This window comes from Felis catus, chromosome D1, assembly GCF_018350175.1.
Source record: "Felis catus isolate Fca126 chromosome D1, F.catus_Fca126_mat1.0, whole genome shotgun sequence".
Classification (NCBI taxonomy): domain Eukaryota; kingdom Metazoa; phylum Chordata; class Mammalia; order Carnivora; family Felidae; genus Felis; species Felis catus.
In genome coordinates this window covers 19,410,493-19,433,826 of record NC_058377.1, presented here as the reverse complement: position 1 = coordinate 19,433,826, position 23,334 = coordinate 19,410,493, and positions in this window count along the sequence as shown.

Here is a 23,334-nt window from a genome sequence, read left to right as displayed (position 1 = left end):
AGGCAAGGTCAGAAATAGGGTGTTGGACATAGGTCTGCATTTCCATGACGGGTGATGCCATTGTGCGGGTCCCATTGCCACTGCTCTGCCCCCACTCTTAACGGTGATGCTAGCTAACGCTTGGCTTGCTTTTTGAAGAGTTATTGGGGCTCTCTACACACAGAAATGGGGAGAATTCCACAAAGCATTGGGCGGGGAAAAATTTAGCAGAGAATACCACGGCAACATCCCGTGCAAACAACAGTATTGGGTAGCTTGCGGTGTTTTAAATTCTTCCCACCCTCGGTTTCTTGTCACCCATTTCCATGCTCATACATCCAGGGCCCTGCTACCGGATTTCCTTGGCTTTTTCACAGTGAAATGGGGAATGACTTACAATTAAGTTCTTTGTTCGATGCTGTTGTGCCGCCTGAAGACAGTAGGCCTTGGGAGGTGCAGTGAAAATGGCGTCTTGTTGGCCTTCACAGTTAAAGACTGTGGCATGGGACCCGTGGGCTTGTCACACTGGCATCTCCCTGTGGGCCTCTCAGATAACCTGGCAGCACATTCTTTTATGCTGACTTCAGGGCAAGAAAGAATATTCTTTGGATAAGCAAAACCCACATGACTAAAGCTCTTACTTTAACAGAAAGGCCGGGGGGAGGGTGCCTCTTTCTGTGACCCATGTTGGTCTCTGGCCAAGGACCTATGAAATCCCCTGAAGATGAACAGCTCACGAGGGTCCAGCTGTCTTCTTAATTAAAGAAACCAGACTCTCCTCATACCCCCTTTGGTTTTCCACACCGAAAGCTGCTTTTAGCCCAAGATGGCCTTTCTTTCCTGGGTCGAAAATGCTCGTATCTACTCTTCATTAGTTGATATAGGAAAACTAAGCATCCCTGTAGTTGGGTCAGGGAAACTTCAGTTTGTAAAATCTCCTCCAGAGCATGGGGATGTGGTTATTTCCAACTGCTGGTCCCCAGGGGGGCCGGAAACTGCCGGAGAGCTTCTGGGTGAAGCAGGGCTGGGGATCCCAGGGACGTTCACTCCTTGGAGGGTGCCAGCCAGCATTAACACTCGTGTGCACAATGCCAGGCTTTTTGAGAAGGGCATTGAAGCCAGCTTAGGTTCCTAGAATGTATGTATGCATCTGCAACTGAGATTTGCCCTCCTGATTCCTTTGTCTTCCGAATTGAAAATGGCAGGTTTGACCTCAGAACCCTTTAGTTTCTCTCTGGGTAAGGAAGTTCGGTACTGAATGCCTGCTCTAGGTATCTCTGGACACGTGTGGGTCATCTTGGCCCGTGCGAACCCTTCAGATTTTCCTTTCCAACTTGACATGCTCCCCTTAAGCTATCCCTCAATGTCCTCCTCTTCGCTAGGGATACTTAGGGAATGTTACGCATTCTGATGTTAGCATAATAGAAAATAAACCGGGAGGTGAACTTATTGAAAAGTCATCATGTAACAGTTTCCAAATCAGAAACACCAACCCCAACAACCACAACTTTGGGGCAATTCCCTGTGGAGTGGGATTACAAAAATGTAATGGCAGTGTCGTGAGAAGGTATCGACTATTGACACAAATTGTTTTGCCCGCTTGAGGTCCCGTGGGACCTACACTGAAATCTTCTCTAGCCCTTCCTCAAGAGAGTCTTCAAGGGAGCCGACCCTGAACCCATCTTGCCCATTTTAAATAGCATGCGACCCTATCAAGCGAGTAAAACCAAAGGGCAAATCGGTTGTGCCTCGTCCTCTCTTTGGCAAAAGCATCCCATGCCTACTCCGCCTTAAAAGCGGAACGTGCCCTTTTTGTGTGCAGACTGTACAAAGTGGGCCCCCTGCCCTTTCCAGGGAGGGAGTGTAAGCAGATCCCTGAAGAAACCACTTGGCTCAGCAATTTTAGGGCTTGTTGTAATTGGCCTGGCCTAAAAGAACTCAGCACACTGTACGTGTGCCAAGGAAATGCAAATGCTTCCCTGAAACAGACGTTTAGGGTGGATGTGAAGAGCTGGGCTCATCTGTGAACCCAAGTAGAAGAGCAAGATGGACAGAAAGTTCAGGAAATCAGAGAGGCTCCTTAGGGACCGTTTTTTCGCTTAGCCACAGGTGGCGGCCACACCAACTGAACTGGTCAGATAGGGCAGGGCGAGCGTGATCTGGAGGGAAAGATCTTGAGTAACAGGCTTTCTCCTTCCATCATGAGCCTGTTTTTCCTGAGGGGCAGGGCCAGTCTTCTTGCCCAGGCTGGCTCCCCACCAGTAATACCAGTGGTCCCCGGCTGGGCTCAGCATCGACAGCCCTCCTCTGGACCCTGGGGAGTTGACTGGGGATACTTCCTACGGACTGATTACTCCTGATTCCCTATTCTCACACCCCTTTTCTATAAAAAATGGTTAAAAACTGGGAACCCAGTCTTGTATGTTATTTTTCTCCACAGCGCTCTAGAATTCTCTGCCGTCATTTTTACACTTGGCTGCCCTCTCCTCCTTCCTCATTATTTGTGTGCTCCATGAGGGCTCGCCTGCTAGTCCTGACTATATTCCTAGGGCTTACCACAGTCGTCAGCCCGTAGGACTTACTAAATAAAGGCCTGTTAATTGACTAATAATAATTCAGCTTACCGTGGGCCGTTTCATAGCATGATTCTTTAGTACCATTTTGATTTCCATTTCTGTGGCGTAGCTGAGCATATAGAAGGTGATGAGTCAACACTGGGTGGATTCAGATTTTTCTGATGAATTAACAATCCTCTCCAGCCGGGAAGGTGCTGAGCTCCAAAGCTAGGAAGGAATGAGCCAGTTAGGAATGGAGAAACTAACTCCTGTGATGAGTCCAGCTTCCTTTCTGCCTTTGTCCACTCACATCTTTCGATGCCTAGGGTCTTCCTTTGCCCTCATCGTTTACCCCCATCTCTTACCTTCTCTTGAGACCCCTAGATGGTCTTGGAAAGAGCCCAGAGGCCTTGAACTCCCTAGCGGCTCTCTCTTCACTTCTTCCTACCTCTGAATTTCCCTTAGTGATCTCACGTTTCTCCCTTTCCCTCCATCCCTAAGCTTTGTGTCTTTTCCCTTGTCCACTTAATGCCCTCTGTCCCCTCTACTGAATCAGAGACCCGTTCTTTAACACACCGTTTATTTCGTCTGCCACCCTCGCCGGGTTTCTACTCACTTTTACCGCCCTGCCGCGGGGTCGCACCATGCAAACAATTGAAGCACCAGCCACCTGCCAGCACCTCAGAGCTCCATGCCCTTTCCTCCTCACCGACCATCTTTACCTTGTTCATTCCTCCTGCCCCTGTTCCTCCACCTCCCCGACATGCACCGGAAGGCTTGCACGCCCATGCAGAAGGTAGTGTGACACACAATTTCACCTGCACTTTCACCGCTAATGTGTCCGAATGCCTGGCCCGACGAGAGGTGGTAATTTGAAAGTTGACTATAATTCTGACTTTATAAAATCCTGATTCAGTTTAGGTCCTTGCTTCCTCCTACAGGTGTCACTTTTCTTTTCCTTTGTTTCCCCTTCTTGCTGATGCATCTTGTGTGTGTACGTTTTGCTTCCTTCTCCATTAGAATGGCCTGTGACGGAATTAGCTTTGGAGCTCGGCATTCGGACAGAGGTCGGGCCATGCTCAGTTGACTCACCTGAATTCAGAGAGGAGGGGTGGGAGTATTCAACAAGACAGCTTCTAAACATCCCTTTTTAAAACCCGAGATCTGGGGCGCCTGGGTGGCGCAGTCGGTTAAGCGTCCGACTTCAGCCAGGTCACGATCTCACGGTCCGTGAGTTCGAGCCCCGCGTCAGGCTCTGGGCTGATGGCTCAGAGCCTGGAGCCTGTTTCCGATTCTGTGTCTCCCTCTCTCTCTGCCCCTCCCCCATTCATGCTCTGTCTCTCTCTGTCCCAAAAATAAATAAACGTTGAAAAAAAAATTTTTTTTAAACCCGAGATCCTCCTTAAACGGAACAGAGTGGAGGAGTTTTACCTTTTCCTTTGTGTTGTCCGCGATGCCGAAGGGCATTTAAATGGTCCACTTAATTAAATACCGGAATTACCTGAGAGAGTAAAATAAACAATCGTGTTCGAGGGTAAGAGAGGAAAAGGCAGCAGGCACACTTTGGGCTTAGGTGATCTTTGATGAGCATATTAGACCATGAAATCCCTCAATGGGAGCTGAATGCTCTGTGTGACGGGTTCATGTGATTCTCCATCCAACGTCTCCTTTTGGGCCTCGTGTTGTTCATAGGCCCCACAGAGGGGTCCCGAAGGGTGATTTCATTCCAGTAGGTCTGTGTGCATGGGCGTCTCTCCTTGACCGAAAGAACTTCCGATGACAGAGCCCTCCTAGCCTTCTCCAGACGGGAAGTGGTCTTTCCAATTTTGGGTTGAGCTAGCAGAATATTTTTCTTCTAGTGAATAAAATAGCATTCTCTCTGAAGCTGCTCCCCATTGGTTCCAATCTATTCCCTGATGCTCGGCAGAGCAAAATCCCATCCCTTTTCTGAGAGTCCTTTGGGTATTTGAAGACAGTCATGATTTTCTATATGGAGTTTCATCTGCATCTGCCTGAGTGTTTCCAGGGTTCCGAATTCCTCGGGACGTGATTTCCGGTCCCGTCTATACCTGGGTTACTCTCTTTTCAGCGTATTGCATTGTGTCTAGCGCGGGGTCAGAATGGGATCCTCTGCCCAGCCCAGAGAGGAGCAAGCGTTTCACCCCAATCCATCGTCCTGTTTGTTCTCCAACACCTGACGCAGCATCCTTCACGTGCTAAACCCCCTGAAACTTCTTCCGGAGCAGAATGTCCGGACTCGCATTCTAGCCTTCGCAGCATCCCTGTTACCAAAGATCCTCAGTTTCAGACCGATCTGCGTGAAAGAGATTTTTGTTTGTTTGCTTTTGCAGCTTGAATTCTCCAAATCCTTACTGCTGTTTTATACTTGACCCGAGTTTATATACCAAAGTTTAAGTGTCTTCAGGGCCGGTTGCCTTTTCCATATTTAGCCCAGAGCCCAATATAGGTCTGAGAGATATTTCTTGAATCTGTGGTCGGGAACCATGTCGTGAATCAACTTATCATCATCATTTTGGTGACACATAGCTCCTTTGGCCTAGGGTGTCTGTTCTGTCTTTACACCTGTAGTGTCTGTGTTGCTTATGGACGGAGAGCCCATGAAGAAGCTATGTTTTTTATTTATTTTTTATTTTTTTTAATGTTTACTTATTTTTTTTTAACGTTTTATTTATTTTTGAGACAGGGAGAGACAGAGCATGAATGGGGGAGGGGCAGAGAGAGAGGGAGACACAGAATCTGAAACAGGCTCTGAGCTGTCCGCACAGAGCCCGACGCGGGGCTCGAACTCACAGACCACGAGGTCATGGCCTGAGCCGAAGGCGGCCGCTTAACCGACTGAGCCGCCCAGGCGCCCCTCATGTTTACTTATTTTTGAGAGACAGAGACAGCACAGGCAGGGGAGGAGAGAGAGAGAGGGAGACAGAATCAGAAGCAGGCTCCAGTCTCTGAGCTGTCAGCACAGAGCCCGACATGGGGTTTGAACCCACAAACTGTGAGATCATGACCTGAGCCAAAGTCGGGCCCTCAACCGACTGAGCCACCCAGGCGCCCCTGTTTTTTTTTTAATTATTTTATTATTATTTTATTTGTAAAGTTTATTTATTTTGAGAGGGAGAGATGGAGGGAGCTGCATGCTTATGAGCGGGGGAGGGGCAGAAGTGGAGGGAGAGAGAGAATCTTAAGCAGGTTCCAGGCTCCGTGTGGAGTCCGGCATGGGGCTCAATCTCACGACTGTAGGATCATGACCTGAGCCGAAATTAAGAGTCAGACGTTTAACCAACTGAGCCACCCAGGCGCCCCCCATATGAAGCTATGGTTTTTAATACATGGAGTTTTCTGATTTTATCCCAAGCTCGGTCTTCTGTGTGACTCAGTACAGAGCTGCTACCGACATCAGGGAGATCGTAGAATTTAACAGAGGTCAGTGGGAACTGGCTTGAGATTTGCTTTGCTGTAACTGACAGGAGACGTTTTATGCTGACCCCTTGGCCAGAGTTCCCTTGGCAGGACTGCTAGGAGGGCCGCTGAGGCGATGTGCTATGGCGAGAAGAGCTCTAGGCTTAAATAGATTTAGGTTTGCTCCTTGTCTCTGCCACTTACTCCACGGTCATTTAACCACTCTGACGTCAGTTTCTTCATCTACGAAATGGAGATAACCTAACTTCACAACCAAGGTCTCGGGACTGGTATGGCAGTGAAATGAGATAATGTATCCCCGCACACGTGGGGAACTCTGGCCAAAGCACGGTCGTCGTTCTGCGAAGTTTCTTTATTCAGTCACTATCCGTTCTGGGAAATAAAGAGTACCCCAACAGACCTTTTTGGTTGTTTCCCCTGCGTTCGGCATAATGATGCATTCTCTCCTGCAGGCTCCGTCTGGGACTCTCTATCTGTGTCATACCCAGCACACTGTCCTCACGGCTGGTTGGGGGGGGGGGGTTGTCAATCAATACAACTTAATGGTTCACCTCATTGCCCTGCACTGAGGAAGGTCAGCGTCTTTTCTCCAGAGACAGAGCATGGTCTAGACACGTGGGACAGGAGGCAGTCAGGAAACGCGGGGCCTTCACCGCCCTGGGGGTTTTTCTAGTGCACGGGACGCCTTCCTTCCTCAGTTGCACGAGCCTCTCCATTCTACTCGCAGAAAGAGTAAATGCGTTTGATTTCCCACCTGCCTGCCCGGGGAAGGGAGAATGAATGAGACTCTATCGCTCTGGAGAAAGATAGTGTTTGGACACACCGTCTGTTTCCATCAGGGTGGGGAGCAGTAGTAAACTGCCAGGGCTCCGAAGGGCCCGGTGCCCACGCTGGCCAGAGTCCAGGAGACTGGACCTTCCTCTCCTTACTCAGACGGCAGAGACCACGCCTGTCTCTGCGGAACAGCCCAGCGTGAATGTCCGACTGTATGAGGCATTTGTGCCGGTGAGCGACCTGGGCACGAGGCGGACGCAGACGGTTGCCAATCGCCACTTCCCATACAGAGCGTAGGCTGTGCAAGCCCCGTGACTCATGCCACACTCACCTGGACTCGGAGACCTCCAGGCACGGAGGGCTCCGTCTCCCCAGAACCTTCCCCCGATTAATTGTGGAGGGTCTCAGCCCGGCACGTCCCGCAGAGGCCGTCCTTCGCCCCGCTGTGGCTGGCGTCGGACTCCACGCCCCTGGGGTGCGAGCGCTCGGCTCCCTGGCCCTCCTCCCACGGAGGCACGGTCCCAGCCGGGTCCTGCCTGCCATGCCCCGCATCTCCCACAAGGGGGAGCCCCCGGAGGGCAGTGGAATTTGGGAAGCTGAAGTTTTCTCCTCCTGTCCTCCAATTTTCCCGCTTGACCCAACTGTGAGGTTTCTTTGTTGCAATGTTGGGGTCTGAGATAACACTTCTGGAGGCTGCAGCCGGGAACCACAGCTGATGCCATCTTTTCTTGTCTGTTGTTAATGACCTAGCATTATAAGCTAAGGAGGAAAAGTAACAAAGAGCTTGAAGACTTTCATGGCTCCCAGGCCCTGGACAGAGGCCGGCGGTCTCAGACAGACAGAACCAAGGAGGGGCCTGTGACGGCACAGCCCAGGTAGGTGTCTGGGAGAGGACGACGGAGGGGCTCCTGGGGGTGAGGGGCACGGAGCCCTTGATGGTGGGAGGGTGGATGGAGTAGACACGGGGTGTCAGGGCAGATTAAGGGTGGGGGGGGGAAGGCAGCGCAGAGAGACCGCGGAAGGGCAGAGGGAGGAACCCCCAAAGGGGTGCAAAAGAACAAAAACGCTTGTAGGATGTGATGCAAAAGGCTGACCGCGGGGCCGGGGCCGGAGAAGGGAGGGTTTGTGAACTGACTCAGAGGCTTAAACTAGTTTGAAGTTGGTTCCAACTCTGCCGCCCAGAAACTTCACAGGACTTCAGAGGCCGGGAGTCTGAAAGCCAGCGCTCAGCGGCACAAGAAGATTCAAAGTGAGTAGGTGTGCCTGAAGGTCCAGCTAATCGGTCTGGTTGTGTGTCAGATAGCCATACCCACTCCGGACTTGGGACTCCCTAAACTGGAAGGGATTCTGGTCGGCCGGCCTTCTCAGGTTCTCTCTGCTCCGAACCCATGTCTCAGACTTTCCCCCTCTCCTCTCCAGTCTCCTGCAGTTGCTGTCGGTAACGGACCAGGAGTCAGAAGTGCGCACTGTGCAGCTTAGGGAGATTAGCTGAAGCAAGGAGACGTCAGAATCCCCCTTTTCTTTGTCTATAACAGAGAGATAATAATATATTACTAATGAGCCTTATAGGATTTTTCTGAGGATTGAATAAGTAAGATAATGTGAATAAATGTTCCTAATAGATTATAATTGCTAGTTAAATAAAAGATGGCATTAATAATAATTAATCAGTTAACATACCCTTACGATGCTCAGCGGGGCCTGTTCCTGCCGAGCTTTGGAGGGACATGTGTGTTTACTATTTGTGGGAAAATTTCAGTACATAACCCCCAATTTCCCTATCACTTTTTAGAGTAACCTCTTTGGCAGATAAGTGGGGAACTCCGTGTTCTTTCCCTTTTAGCCACCTTCCCATGTTCTCTTTTCTGGCCTCGGCTACACGTTTCTAGTTCTGAAACGTGCAGATAGTGATTGATGGTGTCTGCTTCCCTCTCTGGAAGAGCGATTCGTCTGTGTCCTCAACACTGCTGCTCGAGTAAATGTCACAACGTGTCTCAGGCACATGATCAGACTACACTTGGAAGAAGCAAATAAGAAGGCTGTGTTTATAATCCCATCACCATATTCCCTGCCTGCAATGTTCGTTCCAGACTACGTGTTACTTATTCATTAAAATGTCTCTGATGGGAAATTGGGTTCTGCACTCTGGGGCAGGCTGTTTCTGTTGACCTGTGAAGGCTGTAGTTGGCTTTGATCCCTGTGGGCGCATTCGCCCTTCCCTTGGGTTCCTGAGGCAGTGTGCTGTATGGGGAAGGCAGTGTAGACTATGGGCAAATCCCCTGATTTCATTGAGCCTTCTCTTTCCATCGTCAAATGGAGCTGCTATTACGTTTTCTTCCTGCATCCAGATGTAGATGTGAGGCACTCATGAGATTATACTTGAGCTCACCGAAAGTTTGTAACTCTCTACAGAGTCATAGAATTATAAGAGCTTGTCATCTTACTGCGTGTTCTGCTGAGTGTTTCTTACTAGTGATCGACCTGTATCTCACAACCTTTTATTTTGTTTTATTATTTTATTTTTAATTTTTTTAACGTATATTTATTTTTGAGAGAGAGAGAGAGAGAGAGAGAGAGAGACAGAGTGCAAGAGGGGGAGGGGCAGAGAGAGAGGGAGGCACAGAATCCCAAGCAAGCTCCAGGCTCTGAGCTGTCAGCACAGAGCCCGACGCGGGGCTCGAACCCACGAACCGTGAGATCATGACCTGAGCCGAAGTCGGACGCTTAACCGACTGAGCCACCCAGGCACCCCATAGCCTTAATTATTTTAAAAATTGTCTTTCCCAGGTGTTAATGTATTCTATTTTCTTCTCTGCCAATTGACTAATAAATTAAATCTTTATAGAGATGCTAAGTGTAAGCCATATACCTACTCACCTTCAGAAAGTTTGTATCCTCTCTAAGTCATGTGTACAGATGCATAATATGTATGCAGACTATATTTTTCTAAAACCCTAAGCGCGCACGCGCGCGCGCACACACACACATACATATATATATATATTCCTTCTTTCAAGCAGGTACTTACTCCTCCTTTAATACAGAATACATGCAAATACACATTTGAGCAAAAACCATGCAGTGACATTCACACAAGACACTCACTTAGAGAGCAGACTTAATAGGGAGGAGGAATGAACTGTATCAGCATCTCAGCTATTTTAGAGTCCAGAAGTGACCACAAGACACAATTCACGTGGTTAAAAAAAAAAAAGTCATGGATCAATTTCTGCCCCGTTCCCAGGAATGAATATCAATATCTACCTCTTCCAGACAGACTCGCGGCAGCTTCAGATATGTTTAAATGAGTTTTTTTAAAATACATTTGCAAAGTCAATTATTGTGAATCTCATCTGAGGCAATTAAAAAAACATCCTGACATTTAAGGTGATATTTTTTTCCCAAGTAAAATAATTATAAATAATACTAATTATGAACAAATCATTCAGTGACTCTCAGTCTGGTTCAACCTTTAGGTTAATAAACCAATCCATTAAAATTCATCTTGCTCAAAGGACCAATTTGTTAAAAAAAATGTAGTGACCTTTCACCACAAGTGTGATTGATATTTTCTTTAACAATAATCAGAGCTGTCTTTCCCAGAAGAGAGTGTGGTCAAGTGGTGGATGTAGAAAACTGGGGACCTTTTATGCCCCTCTCAGTAATACTTCTAGATTAGGGTCCAAAATGAGGTTGATGCTGGTGAAGATGGTGATGATAATGTACAAAACGAAAATTCTGGTTTCAAAAAGTATCTTAAGAGAGACGTCTGAAAGTCTCAGGACAGTTGCCCATAAAAACTGATTATATCATTCTTCACAGCAGGAAAGGTTTTAGATATGCCCCTCTGTCTGCCTCTGGAGTTTCATTCTCTCCCAAGATGTGAGGCAGGGATTTGCAAATATGGCCCATGGGCCAAATCCAGTCTGCCACCTGTTTCTGTCAATAAAGTTTTATCAGAACAAAGCACAGCTCCCACTTACGTATTGTCAGTGGCTGCTTGCCTCCTACCGAGGCATTCTAGGAGCCCCAACAGAGACCTGAAATTCTGACTCTTCGGCCCTTTACAGGAAAAGTTGGCCAACCCCAATTGGAGGGTAATGAAAAAAAAAGTTACCTTTGAATTCCCTGCACCAACTAATATTTGAGCCGCACTTTACGGTTTATAAAGTCTGACCATGTTATTTTGCAAGAGATGTTATTCTCATTTAACTGATGGAGAAGGTGCAGATTTGTCCCTGGCCACTAACTGGTGTAGGTAGACCTTGGCCTCCTAAGAGGGAAGGGACGCTGCCCCGAGGGCCGCTGTTAGAGAAGCAGTGACCGAGACGGCTGTCAGGCTGTGGTCACGGCCCTGTCTCTTTCATCCACCCAGATGTGGTCATGGCCAAAGAACAGTAGAGGAAGCAATAGTCTTGACATTCCGTTCCCTCTTTATCTGACCTTGGCCTGGGTGATTTTGCACTCGTTCTGCTTCTCCGGTCCTGTTCTCCTAAGCAGAGGAATACTAATAACCAGAAAGGAGAAAAAAAAAAAATGCTTCGCAGTCAAACAAAGCTAAGCTTTATTGCCTCAACTCTCACTTATCCATACTGAAGGAATGTACCCGCCCTGAAATTGGCACCGTGGCATGGATATTCTGAAACAGCCAGGAACAGAACCGTCTTTGTTTGGGGAATATGCTATCTTTTTAAAAGTTTGCTTTTTGAAATGGCAAATCCCCTCTTAATTATGTTCTGTTTTTCCTCGGTTTATTATCAAAATTACAGTCCTCCCTCCTCCCCCCCAAGGAGCTTGTTTCATCTACCAGCCAGGTGGGCCATGAGGTGCTGGATATTAGGAGAGAGGAAGCCTGGAAGGAAGACTTTGCCTTTGCTATAAAATGAGTTGTTTGCAGAGACCCAAGGTTTTCTTAATCTTGGGTTTTCTTGGAATGGGAGTACGGAATAAAACAAGAGAGATGAGAGTAAGACACTCTTTTGTCACATCTTCCCTGAAGATTCCGAGCTGAAGATAAGGATTTAAACAATTGAACTTCCCATTTTTCCACTCAAGCAACCTTTATGTGGGTGTCCACCGGGGTAGGCACTGCTGGGAGTTAAGGCGTATCACGTTGACTAAGATTCAGATATTCTAATAAGTGATTTATTAGAGACATGAACATGTACCTTTGTGTCTATAATACAAATTAGAAAGAAGCAACGGAATGGAAGTATAAATGAAGTCTGAGCACGCTCAAAGGAGAAGTCATTTTTCCTGATTAGACAGTCGCTGAAGAAATTGTGGAAGAAGTCGCATCTTGGGAGACCTGGGAGTGTGTAGGTTTTAGACGTTTGGAAACGGAAGTAAGTGGGCATTCTAGGAGCAAGCAGAGAGAACCAAGTCCTCAAGCCAAGTGTAGGACTTGTACGTGAACCTCTACAGGTGTAGAGGAGGATTGGGGCGGGGAAGCAGGTCAGGGTCAGATTCTCGGGGGCCTCGAATTGTAGGTTAAGGAGTTTGTTCTTGGGGCACCTGGGTGGCACAGTTGGTTGAGCGTCTGACTCTTGATTTTGGCTCAGGTCGCCATCTCACAGTTCGTGGGATCGAGCCCCACGTCAGGTTTTGTGCTGAACGGGAAGCTTGGTTAAGATTCTCTCTCTCCCTCTGCCCCTTTCCCCCATGCGCACTCTCTCTCCCTCTCTCTCTCTCTCTCAAAGAAAAATAAAAGACGTGTGGTCTTTACTGGGTGGATGATGAGAATCCTTGCATGTTTTTCCGCGGGAGAATTACATGGTCATACCTGTGATTTGGGAAGAGATGGAACAGGTGTTTGAAAAGATCCTGGAGGCCAAGTCATCATTTAGCACCTAGAGTTAATGGACCAGGAGAGATAGGTTACACCTTCATCCTGTGCTCTCCTCACGAGACTGTTCCTCTGTAACCTTGACTATCGTAGGTTACAGCACTGGCTGAGGGCTTCCTGAGGGCACTTATTTAATGGCATGCCAGTGGCATTTACTCATAAAACCAAAAAGCCATCGGGGCCAGAAATAGGGGTTTTGGTTACTTCCCCAGACAGGATGCAGTTGGGGTGATTATACATGTGATTCATCGAGGTCGGGAAACAAGTTCTCCACAAACAAACACCCCTCCCCTCCAAGCCCAGTGACTCACAGCTTCTTCAGTTTGGAAAGCTCTGGAGTCCGGGCAGAATTTGAGGTATGATGTTAAATCATAAGTTTTCAGTGTTCACTGTTCTAAGGGAAACGTTTTTATTCACGCTCTCGATTGTTCAAGCAACGAGCATTTACGGAACTCTTAGTTGTGTTAGGCACAGAGCATTCACTTAACAAATAATTATCGAGCATTTACTACCTGCTCAGCGCTCTTCTAGATGTGAGATGTCATGGTTTTGTAGAGCTTACGTTCTAGAAAGGAGATCCCAATATTCAATCCACCTGGGAACCAAACAAGCAAATTTCCACCCTCGGGGAGTTTACGTTCTTACGAGGAACGTTTCAGAGAGAAGAAACTGGCACTTCGTTCCAAGAAAGAAGAACAACATAGGCAAAAAGAAGCATGAACCCAGCCCTACGGGGAAAGAATGGAGACAGGAGCCTTAGGTTTGGGGGGGAGGGTACTCAGTATGACAAGAGGGCTTGTTTATAGACCTGAATTAGGATGTGCAAGTTGCCTGGGCCTTCTTTGGCGGGAGTTGACAGAGGGATACCGCACTCACACCGAGACTCACAGAATCCAGTCCCCGGACGTTCTGAGTTTCCAGTGTCTATCAGGCAAATGGAGTCACTGATTCAGGAATCCGAGTGCTGTGGTTTGGGCTCACTGACAGTTTTTCTGTACCTTCAGTCTGACTGTCCCGCAGTGGCCCAGTGCCATGAAGGTAAAAACTTAGTAGGCTGGCTTCCTCCTTGCTTAAATAATATTCAGGTCAAATGCTGTAGCAACCGGCTCTGGCTTGGAGGTCATACTTGATTCTCATTTTATCAGGTTGTCTAAAATAACCAGGCCACGAGGTGGTTATTGTTATGGTTCTCGTTGGAATGGGATTTGACCTATATAAGGAAAAGAACTAGGACAGGAATAGCTCTTCAGCCCATCACAGACTTGGAGAAACCCAGTATAAGCAATTGCAGAATCACAGAGCTGGAAGGGACTCAAGGTGACTTAAGGTGATCCTGGCACCTGCCTCTGGGCACATATGTGCCTGTCTAGAAATGTAATATAAACTCTAGAACTCATCATTTTAACAATATGTAAAAGTTTACCCATCCTGAAAATAGTTTCCTTCAGGGTTGTGGTGCTGCCTCGCCTTGGGCAAAAACGTCTTTGAACCTTTTATTTTACAGCAGACCTCAGAGCCTATAGCATATTGTTTTGCATATATTTAGTAGGGGAAAATCATTGTCTTCGCAGGATGTTTTGCATTTCCAAAAAACCAAATGCCATATCTAATTGGCCCCGCTGAATGACACTATTTTTGATTAAAAATGAATTTAAATGCAGCTATGAAATTATGAGCTGGCATGTTTGCTCGGCTCATAAGTGGTTCAAAAAGGACTTATCAGCAATTGTGAAAGAAGTAAGTCCTTATTCTCACAGATGGCCAACTTGAGGACACGTGAGCTCTGGGTGAGCCATACTGTTTCTCAGTCTCCTTGGTGAACTCCTTGAGGTCAAGGAGCACGCCTTGTTTGTTTCAAACTACCAACCCCTCGCGGAGGCAGGTGCACATCAGGGGCTATTTGTTGAATGAATTAAAAATCAATAATGTCATCACTTTATGTCCATATCACGAATGCTTTGTCCATTTTTTTAAATGTTTATTTATTTTTGAGAGAGATAGAGACAGCGTGTGAGCAGGGCTGGGGCAGAGAGAAAGGGAGACAGAATCCGGAGCAGGCTCCAGGCTCTGAGCAAGCTGTCAGCACAGAGCCTGATGCGGGGCTCGGACTCACGCACCGCGAGATCATGACCTGAGCCGAAGTTGGACGCTTAACCAGCTGAGCCACCCAGGCGCGCCTGTCCATTTTTATTTGTTTATTTTATTTTTTGCCACATGGGAATCCCAAGATCACCTCTACTCTTAAGGCCAATTAGCCAGCAAATGGCAAGGGAGTAGTCTGTGGCAGAAAGAACACTTCTGGGAAGAGAGTTCGGGTTCTAGTGTAGACTCGGTTTTAAGTAGGGTGGGTGGCTTTGGAAAGGGGGCTTAAGCCTATTCTTAGATGGAACTAGAGGATAGAAAGGGTCCACCCGAGGAATAAAATAGAGAGGAGCCACTTGGTACCTATCTCTGAGCTTGTGGTGCGAGATTTTTTCAAGGTCTTGGTGTTGATCAGGATTCTTGTGTGTGCAAGTGTTCTTGACTTAGTTGAGGTACAAAGCCACACTCCAGAAGGGCAGGGCTGCACCAGACTCTGGAAATTACCAGAATCAGGGACTCAAGCCCTTGCATGACACACTTCCTCCGACTTTGTCCTCCGCCTCTCGCTCCGGGCCAGTTTCATTCTCTCCGATCCGCTTTCTCCAGGAGGATGAAGACATTCATAAGGCTTCTGAGAAGTTCCCTGGGCCAGGAAAACAAGACACCATGACCGGTGGCTGCTCTCGGCGCCGTGAGGCTGGCTGGGGAGAGAGGGGGCGGCTCGCCCAGAGAAGAGGTTGCTATATAGCCAATGAAACGGAGTCCCGCTAAAGCCTGCTGTTGCCTCCATTTGCCACCCAGTCACCCTCCTCCTCTCGCTCCACGCTCATCGGCTGCTGACCTTCTACTCTTCTTGAAGGCCCCGATCAACCTCACTGCCTCTGAGGGCTGGTTGCCTGGGCAGCACAATTCCTTCCTGTCTGTGCTCCCAGAGCACGTGGAACCCATCTATACCGGGAAATAGAGCTCCTCGTGTTGCTCGTCATGGTCGGTTGACAGGCTTTCCTCCCCCGGGAGACTGGAAACTCCTCAAAGGCACTGACTGGTTTTGTGGTACTTTATCTATTTATTAGATCAGTTATTTATTACTTATTGACAGCCTACTGTGTACTAGGCTCTGGGGATTCGAAGAGAAGTAGCCCAAGATGGTCAAGGTCAAGTGGGAAACATACACACTTGCAGTGCGATGCATGGGATGAGTCCTCCATGGACATCAGTGGTGGTGCTGTAGGAGCCCATAACATACAGGACAGTCTCTTCCCTAACAAGCATGGGGGTTGAGAAGGCCAGAGAAAATTTCCAAATGGTAGGAAAGGGCCGCCCCTGGCCTATACTGTGTTGAATAGGAGGATTGGGCCTGGTTGTGTAAGGTGTGAGGGTAGGGGGCGTGTTCTTTGGGGTAGGAACAGCCTATGAGAGGCTCCGGGGATGTCTGAAAGCAGAACATAACCAAGAGCTTATGTCTGAATGGCATAGATAAGACGGATACGTGGGGGGCACCTGGGTGGCTCAGTCGGGTAAGCATCCAACTCTGGATTTCAGCTCGGATCATGATCTCACAGTCATGGGATCGAGCCCCTCATCAGGCTCTGCATTGAGTGTGGAGCCTGCTTGGGATCCTCTCTCTCCTTCTTTCTCTCTGCCCCTCCTCTGCTCCCTCTTTCTCTCTCTATCTCTCAAAATAAAAAAGTAGACATTAGCAACAAAGGCAAGGATACGTGAAATAATCGGAAAATAAGTTTCCAGTGAAGTACTAATTTTATAGTACCATACGCTAGGAGTAAGCAAAGATTGAAATTACTATGGGCTTACAAATAAAATCCTTAAAAAAATGTGGGTATTGATTGACTTCACGGGGAGTTAGTGCTAAATCTGAAATCAGAGTCTGAGTTTCAATCTCGCTTTGCCAGGAATTAGCTCGGCGATAATTTCTCAATCGCTGATTTCTCTGTCATAAAATGAACGTGCCCATCATTGTACTGAGGACAAAATAAGACACATAAATAAAAGTATAAACTGTAAAGCGCTGTACAAACTGAAGTTATTCTTTAAACCTGACTATCTTTAAAACAGAGAGCTCTTAATTGACAAGAGTATTTGGAAGATATGAAAAGGTGTGTAAATACAGTTACAGGAGGGACGCCCGGGTGGCTCAGTTGGTTAAGCGACCGACTTCGGCTCAGGTCATGATCTCGCGGTTCGTGAGTTCGAGCCCCACGTCGGGCTCTGTGCTGACAGCTCCGAGCCTGGAGCCTGCTTCGGATTCTACCTCTCTCTACCCCTCCCCTGCTCACGCTCTGTGTCTCTCTGTCTCTCAATAATAAATGAATAATAAATGCATGTAAAAGAAAAATAAATAAATACAGGTACACGAAAAGATACTATATTCATGTTAAGAGTTGTATTAATTTTACTTTCTGGCTAAAGATTTTGGTTAATGCCATTGTCAAATGCATAACGTATTAACGAGTTGACTGTGGCTTTTTATATGTAGCTGACTCTGAGGATAAAGCAGAGAAACACTGCTTCAGGGGACACGGTTTGACTCAGCCAGACATGTGATGTGTTAGGAATTAAGTCACTTAGATGTTGTGATTATCAGGTGTTCTGTCGACTAAGTGAACTGCATTTTTGTAGACAGAAGGTTTGCCCAAGGATTTCCTTCTAGCTATAGAACTCTACGAGGTAAAACTTCCCCTTCAGTACCACCATTTCCTCCTCTTTAAATGGTCATAAATAGAGGTGCCTGGATGGGCTCAGTCGATTAAGCGACTGATTCTTGACTTCAGCTCCGGTCATGATCTCACCTGCCTTGAGCTCTGCACTGACAGCGTGGAGCCTACTTGGGATTCTCTCTCTCTTTTTCCCCTTCCCTGGTACTCTCTCTTTCTCTCTCTCTCTCTCAAAATAAATAATAAGATAAAACATTAAAAAAATAAATAAATGGGCGTAAATAATGATGGCATTTTAAGAGAGTTGCACTCGGGGCACCTGGGCGGCTCAGCGGGTTGAGCGTCCAACTCCTGATTTCGGCTGGCGTCACAATCCCAGGGTCGTGGGATCCGCCACACCGAGTGTGGAGCCTGCTTGAGATTCTCTCTCTGTCCCTCGGCCCCTCTCCCCCACTCACGTGCAGTCTCTCTAAAGAAAGTAAAAATAAGTTAAATAAAAATAAAGAGCTGTATCTCAAAGCTTATGGATGAAATACTAAAATTTAGTTGACAACATATGTTCAGGCAAACCGGTAATCATCTTTGCTCCGTGTGCTCCTTCAGTTTTCCAGAGCTTTTGGCTATTGTGTGGAGAGAAACCCCTGTCTTGTCTCCCACATTTACCACCAATGCTAACTCTGAGCTGATCATTATGGGAGAGAATGACTAATGCTTTATGATGTTGCTGGGAGGGTGGCCCCAAGAAGCACGGAATAAGGCTTTGGAGATTTGTCACTCATTCTCATTCAGTGATAAGCCCACAGAACCTGGAAGTGGAGGCTCGTCACCCCCAGGCGTGAGGTCAAAGACATGGCCAGTCTTTGGTGGCGAGTCCTCTCTCTCCACCCATGGTTCAATCTACCTGGACCTAATTCTTGTGATGGCCGTCTTTCCAAAACTTTTTTGAGGAAGGAGAACACGGCTCCTCTCTTGGAACGCTAGGTCTGTAATATATTAGCACACAAGTTCCATAAAATAACAAGATAGCCTGAGGTCAAACAAACAAGTTGAGAAATTCTGAATATGTCCCTACTGGAGATTCAAAATGCACATTAACAGTTTTAAGGCCGCAGAATCTGAGCTCCGCTTTCCCAGAGTTATTTGACTATCGGATTGTTTTACTTAGTAATGCCCATTAACATCTTGAGTACCTTCTGTACCTCCCCAATACAGTTCGGATAATGTTCTTAGAGAAGTTTCAGTAAATACTCCTATTAAAGACTGAAGTCTATGCGTTAGATTGAAGAAAAATTGAACGCAGCTTAGATACAACCATGTAAATAGAGAATACATGTTTGTCACCCCCAAGGTTCTTTTGAATACCCCATCCTTTATTAAATTAGAGGTTTGCAGGAAGGGGGTTGAAATAAGCAGTCAATCTTCTAGTCCATCCATTCATCCAGTAAAACTCCATTTCCAACATTAATTCAGAAAAAAAGTTTTTCCTCTTTTCCATTAGACTGGAGAGAGCTCATGAAAAATCTCTTGAAAATGTTGCAGTTGACGCTTCTTCTCCCTCCCCTCTGCCCTTTTTCTTTTCTTTACAAAGAATGAGTCTGGGTGTGATTTTATATCTATTATAGTTTGTATTTGATGGAACCCGATGGAAACCTACACGCCAAGAGACAGAGTAATAGCCAGTAGTTTTAGTCATAATCACAGAAAATTCCTTTCTTCTTCTCCAGCCTTTCCATTGCTCTGTGATTATGAGCTGTATCTTTAATAGACTGTTTCTAAAAAGTGCTAAGACTGTGTTTTCTTTCCATAGGGCCTCCAAAGCATCTTCCCCACCCCACCCCACCCCCCAAAACAGTCAGGAAGATACTAGACAGTGGGGTCAAGGCCATGCAACATAAGTTTTATTCTATTCCTTCTCTCGGAAGCTTTTCTACATCAACTTTCTTCTCTTATCACTGCTTTCCATTTATTCCATTCATAGGATGTCATTTTACCTATGATGACGCAGTGCTTTGCAACTGACCTCATTCCATTCATCTGCCAATAAGAATTTAAAGTTTCTTGGGCTCAGGGACAGTATGTTCTATCTCACGTGCAGTGCTGTGAAATAGAATGTCACGAGTTGACATTTATTTATTTGAATTAATTTAAGAATACTTTACATGGGGTGAACGTGAGTGAGGCTATCTTCTCGTCTTTTGGGATTAATACCTATGTGTCTAGAACGTGAATGTTGGAGTCCAACTGACCTGAGTTCAAATCTCAGGCCAAAGAAGCATGAGTAATCGGTGTGTTCCTGATCAAGTTATCTATCTTCACTGAGATTCCATTTTCTTGTACATAATAGAGATATTTTGTTTTAATTTTTTAAGGTTTATTTTGAGAGAGTGAGAGCGAGTGTGGGGGAGGGGCAGAGAGAGAGAGAGAGAGGGAGAGAGAATCCCAAGCAGGCTCTGCACTGTCAGTGTGGAGTCTGACCCAGGGCTCGAACTCACAGACCATGAGATCATGACCTGAGCCGAAATCAAGAGTCTGACACTCAACTGACTGAGCCGCCCAGGGGCCCGGATATCATATTTTTTTAAAAGATCAGATGAGGATAGTAGTCAGCAATTTAAGGTCTGGTGTCCTACAGCTCTGGGTTTGAATCTCATCTCTGTGTCTGATTTGCTCCATCATCTTGAGCAAGTGAATTAACCTCTTTGAGCCTCATTTCCCTCACCTGTGAATTGGGGTCTATAACAGTATTTATCTCACCGAGTAGTTTGAATTCAACAGATTCAATGAAGTAACGCATGTAAAATCTAGACTGGTAACTCCTACCTAGTAAGAATTTAATGAATGCCAACTATTACTTTACAAAAGTGCCTAGTGTACCCAGTACGGGTGGGTTGCCATTGGCGAGCACACACTGCGGACCTGTTACAGCCTCAGGGAACTTAATATGGAACTTCCGTGGATGAATGACATTCCGACTCTTTTAGCTGTCGTAAGTGGCACCAAATTCTTCTGAAGGAAAGGCTTCCTTGGAAAGGTCATGAACATCTGGATTAAAGAAGAGCTTACATTCTCAAAGCGTAGTGGGTTGGAGATATTTTTTTGTATTGAACACAGCCATCTTGTGACTTGATTTCCTCAGGATGTGAATCAGAGAAAAAAAACAAAAAAAAACAAAAAAACAACAACTGAATTTTTTGTTCCAGAAAAGAAGGAGAGGACAGGCAGAGGATTTTTCACTGGTAAGGCAATTTACACACTTGTCCTTTTCATAGTGAGTCATGCTCTGTGATACATTTCATAGCAATGTCTATGAATTTCCAAATCTGGAACAAGACATATCAGCCAAATAAGGGATAAAGAAGAAAACAGACTTTTAATCCACCTAGTTACCATTCACAGGATTCTAGAAGTGGAACTTCAAAAATGACTCTGCTAGCACCCCGCATTGAGTCCTTTCTTTGAAGCCACTGAGAGAGAATTAGCTAATCACTTTCAAAATATCTGGAGTAGAACAGCAGAGGAATTCAATCGCCAGCTCTACTGTTTCAGAAAAAGTTCCTTCTTCCTAATCCTTTCCCCAAACCGTGTTCTCTCCTGCTAGAACTTGGGGCAGATTCTTCTCTTGTTTTCATACTGGCTGACCTAAGTTCATCTTAAAATGACATTGTAAACTTTTTAAAAAGTTATTAAAGCTTACCCCTTAGCCTTTTTATTTTTCTAATCAAGCAAACTCATTTCAAAAGCTCCCTTACGTCCAATTTTTCCATACATCAGGTCATTTGAGGTTACTATTCTGAAGGTGTTCCCCAGATGTTCTAATAAGAGAATAAAAAACACCAACACTTTGGTATATTCACTTGGGCATCCCCAGGACCTAATGCCGCTCAGAATTCATTATAGGTGCTTTAATAACGTGTCGACTGAATGGATAAATCTGGCCTCGTGTTCATATAGCTTCTTATACCTTATAAAAAGCTTTAGCTTTCTCAAAGAATCCTGTCTTGGGTTCTCTTATTTTCACCTCCAACCCCATCCCCAAATCTTTTTTTTTTTTTTTTTCCCATTCTTAAATCTTACCTGTAGTTGCAAACACAGTAAGTGTCGAAGTGGAGGTCTGAGCTTCGGTCTCCAAATCATGTAAGTTCATTGACTTAACCTGAACATTTATTTATCAAAGCACAGGTGCTAGTGTTTTGAAAAAATATAGGCCTTCCCCCCACCCCCTCCAAACTTAACCGTATACTCAGATAATGAAGAGAATAATGGAAAGAGTAACTACCAGTTCTAACATGTCTTTGTCTGGAACGTCTGAACGTCGCGTTATTTTTTTAATTGTAAAATGTGATTTGCTCAGAGATGGCTTTTAGTCTTCTCTGACCGTGAGCTCCCGTTTTCGCTGCCTTTCCGCAAGCTTATCAGTTGTTTTTTTTTTCACGTTTTGTTCCGGGTATGAAATATGAACACGACATGACCAGGCACGTTTAAACTCTTCGTCACCAAGATGTCTCACAGTGCCTGGATTGAGTGTTGTGTGGTCAGTGCAAGGTCGTGATGAAATCTGCTGCTTCTATAGATTCTTTTGTGCTGAAATCAGTATCTTTACCGTTTATTTCATTTGCTTTTCTAGAACAAAGGTGGGTATTATATGATCAGGGAGACGGGGTAGTTTGCATCCAGCTCTGCAAAGGCAGGGTCTGTGTCAGAAATTTTTTTTTAAATATTTATTTCGTTTTGAGAGAGAGACAGAGACAGAGCACGCGGGGGAGAGGGGCAGAGAGAGAGGGAGACACAGACTCAGAAGCAGGCTCCAGGATCTGAGCTGTGAGCACAGAGCCCGATAAGGGGCTCGAACTCATGAACTGTGAGATCATGACCTGAACTGAAGTCGGACGCTTAGCCCACTGAGCCACCCAGGCGCCCCTGTGTCAGAAATTTTTGTATCCCCATCTCCTAATCCGCGTCCTGGCACAGAGCAGGTACTTCATACATAGCTCTTATATTGAATTGACAGGTATAAGAAAATCCAAGATATCTGAGACTCCGTCTAGACTTTGTCCATTACGGTGTGTCCTTAGATAGGTCACTGAACTTGTTACATCCTCTATAAAATGAGATTTCTGTCCACTTTTGAATGACCAATGAGAGCCAAATTGAGCCTTACACAATATTTCTGTTCACCTTCACAGACCAGGTGGAGTTTTATCCTTTAAATAAATAACTTGCAAACTGACGGTCCTTGTGTGACTGATTTAATCAGAGCAAAGGGAATCTTGATGACTTACTTGGGGATCAGTATTTTTAATGGGTATGTCATTTTTGGACAAATTCCTACAATCCTCTATAGCTGGTTTTCTCCCCCCTCAATTCACATTCCATTTGGATTATCTTTATTGTTGAAATGGAATTGTCAGCTTGAAGATATGTTCAGAAATGGTTTGCTTGGGTTCATAAATCCTAACAGGAAGAGCCGGGAATCCAGCAGCTCAGAGCGTTGTGAAATCCGTTAAATCAAGTTTCTGGAATATGTGAGCAGCCTGCTGCTTTCTCAGTAATCTGAGGCAGAGTGCCCAGAAAGAGTATTTCATAAAGGGTAGTGCAAGAAAAGTCCACTGACTCATTGTTGGGTGTTGGATGACCTAGGAATTTACTGCATTTATCAATGGAGGAGATCTGTATTCTGATGCTGTCTTCCTAGGAAAGCTGTTGTAAACTTGTACATGAACGATTCTGGTGATTTCTCGCATTTTGTTTCTTTAGTGGTTCTCCAGCTTGAGTAGGCATGACCATCAATCACCTGGAGGACTTAGTGAATCACAAATGCCTGGATACTCCCCTCAGAGTTTCTGATGAAGTAGATCTGGAGTGGCTTGGGCTTTAAAATTGGCAATTCTAGGGGCGCCTGGGTGGCGCAGTCGGTTAAGCGTCCAACTTCAGCCAGGTCACGATCTCGCGGTCCGTGGGTTCGAGCCCCACGTCAGGCTCTGGGCTGATG